Genomic DNA, 3,076 nt, shown 5'->3' on the forward strand with positions numbered 1-3,076 from the left:
TTCACTCCCGTTCCTTCCCATTCCAGTTGTCACATGATGTTCTTGAGTGTGGCACTGAAGATTTTCAGTGAAATGGCATCACCCTGCCGAACTCTTCTCTTGACATGGATGATCACTTCTTTGTAGAATGGTAAGATCCTGGTAGTGAATCTGTAATACAGCTCATGGAGGATCCTGAAGTATTGAGTTTGAATGTCCTGATTGGCTGGAACTTCAATGACTGCTTCTGTCTCAACAGAATCAAAAGCCTTCTTTAAATCAATGAATGTTAGGCAGAGTGGCATCTTGAACTCCTGAGAAACCTCAATGAGCTTGGTTATCGTGTGGATATGGTCGATGGTGCTGAATCCTTTGCAGAACCTGGCTTGCTCACATGGTTGTCCTTCATCTAGTGTTCTGCCAATCCTATTCAGAATGACTCGAGTGAACAACTTGTAGATGACAGACAATGGGCAGATCAGGCAATAGTTGCCAAGGTCATGAATGTCTCCCTTCTTGTACAGTAGTACAGTCCTGATGTTTTTCCATTGGGACAGAACCTTGAATTCAGATAGCGTGTGAAGAGCCGAGCCAGTGTATTGATGAGTACTGATGGCAGGTTCTTCAGGTGTTCATGTCTGACCTTGTCTGGGACAGGTGCTGTTCGTTTCTTTACCGACAAAATGGCATGTCGGATTTCCGAAAGGAGAAAATTGGGAACTTCATATCCATCCTGAAAAAATTTTGTAACATTTTTCAAAATGCAAGTATGATTCTTGGAGCTGCATAAAAAGAAATGGCCATACTTCAACAATGGAAGCACCTATATTTTCAGTAATACTGTGGTTCTGAATGACGGATAGCCCATCACGTAGTCATGCTGTCTGAAGCTTCTCTAGTGTTTTTTTTGCATGAATATAGTTCATGTATATATGTCCTTGATGTCAGTTGAGAAAAAGTGATAAATTGTGATTATTCCCAGATTTCAACGCATGCACAAAATTAATGTCTCATTCAATATCATATATTTCCCAGGAATATTGGTCAATTGGTGAGGTCAGACCCAGGTAAACTTAGCTGGGATTCATGAACCTGGGGTGGAGGGATCAGCCCCTGAGGCCTTGATCCAGATCCAGATCCAGATCCTGTCTGCTGGTCCTTGCTACTGCCAGCCCTCCTGGGCACACCCCAGACAGTGTGTCTGTGCTTGGGTCACCACCTTTCCCTGAGGTGGGTTTAGGTGTCCCAACATCAGAACTTCACAGACCCTGGCCATTTCTTTACCACCACATAAAGTAGAAATCTGACTATGATCCCTTTAATATAGGGTCATCTCCTCCACTGTCCCTTATCCAAGGCTGGATATGACTCAGAAAAATGGAGATACAAACATGCACAGAGGGGCAGGGCTTCACAGAAACTCCATATGAGGATCTTGCCAATCCTCAAATTTTATTTTAAAAGTAAAAAGGTAAAGGCCCTCCCGTTGATCGTCGATTTGCTCGAGTGGGCCCAGTAACGTCTCCATTGGAGACTTTGTTGTTACTGTGTCTGGCATATCGAATACTCTCGGTAGCTTGCTGGGCTCTCCGAGAGGGGCGGAGGAATCGAACTCGGGTCGGCCATGTTGGCTGTGTGCAAGGCAGACGCCCTACCGCTGTGCTATCGCTCCAGCCCATGTATCTGAGTATTTTTTTTTTTTGCTTAGATACAGATTTTTTTTTCCTTTTTAGGTCACACCCGGGGTTGCACAGGGGTTACTCCTGGTTCATGCACTCTGGAATCACTCCTAGCTGTGCTTTGAGGACCATATGGAATGCTGGGAATCAAACCAGGTTTGGCCGCGTGCAAGGCAAATGCCCTAGCCCCTGTCCTATCGCTCCAGCCCCTAAGACACAGAATTTAAGATAAAATGTATGACAATAGTAGTCTGCCATGATTAGATCTGCAGTCCATGAATGTGACACCAGTCTAAACTTTTATGTGGTTCTTCTTGTGCCATCGGGGGCTATCCACTGAAAAATTCTAGAAGAAAATACAAATGACACCAGGTGTTCTACAGAGAAGCCATCTTCCTCTGGGCTGTTGCTGAAGGACAGAGAGAGATCCTGAGCCTTTCCCTCAGATGAAGCCTGGCCCTGTGAGCTCCATTCTGTGTCTCAGACCCTGACTTTCTGAGGAGGAAAGAAGGGGGATCAGCGTCCCCATTATCTCCTCACCCAGAACAGCTGCCTCCCCCTCAGTTTTCTGACACACTGAAGATGTGGTTGTCACACTGTGTGTCTCGCACAGTAATACACGGCCACGTTCTTAGTGCTCAGCCTGCTCAGTTCCATGTAGGCTGTGTTCGTGGACTTGTCTGCAGTGAGTGTGAGTCTGCCCTGGAACTTCGGTGCATAGTTTGTATCACTATTACCAGGATATATGTTTCCCTTCCACTCGAGCCCTTGTCCTGGGGCCTGCTGCACCCAGTTCATCCAGTAGTTGGTGAAGGTGTATCCAGACGCCTTGCAGGATATCTTCACTGATGTTCCAGGTTTTGTCACCTCAGCCTCCAACTGCACCAGCTGCACCTTCGAGTTCACACCTGTGGACAGCAGATAGGAGTGGGTGGGCTCCACTTGACTGGCCCCGTTGCCTCAGCCCAAGGCATGGGGATGCTTACCTGCAGCCACTGCCACAAGGAAGAGAATTCTCTAGGTCCAGTCCATGGTGAGGACCGTGCACTCAAGGGCTTCTGAAGGTGTGGGTGTGCCTGCTGTGTGAGATTGTCAGGACACAGACACATCTGTGTTTAACTCAGTGTCCCTCGTGCAATTTGCATATTCATGAGGATGGAGAAATGATAGCTGAAGGCCTGGTCCAACCTGAGAAGGGGCTGGTGGAAGTCACTGGGTCCATCCTCAAGGGGAGTGAAGAGGTCCACGTTTTGACCCTTGTTTGAGGAGATGAGACCCTGCCCTGTTCCAGGACTCTGCACACAGAGCTCCCCCTCTGGAGGGCCAAGCCCTTTCACTGAGGGCTCCCCACATCTGTATAGTGTGGACACATATAGGCACAACTGAGTTTTGAGGTTATTTCTGGGATCCTGTAACTC

At 47.5% G+C, this 3,076-nt stretch overlaps 1 pseudogene; it reads right to left on the reverse strand.

The window, feature by feature from the left end:
* Window positions 1-1,950: 1,950 nt before the first annotated feature.
* LOC130023175 (immunoglobulin heavy variable 1-69-like) lies at window positions 1,951-2,690 on the reverse strand (annotated as a pseudogene).
* Window positions 2,691-3,076: the final 386 nt, after the last annotated feature.

The sequence above is a fragment of the Sorex fumeus genome, unplaced genomic scaffold (genome assembly GCF_029834395.1).
Source record: "Sorex fumeus unplaced genomic scaffold, SorFum_2.1 ptg000022l, whole genome shotgun sequence".
Taxonomy (NCBI): Eukaryota; Metazoa; Chordata; class Mammalia; order Eulipotyphla; family Soricidae; genus Sorex; species Sorex fumeus.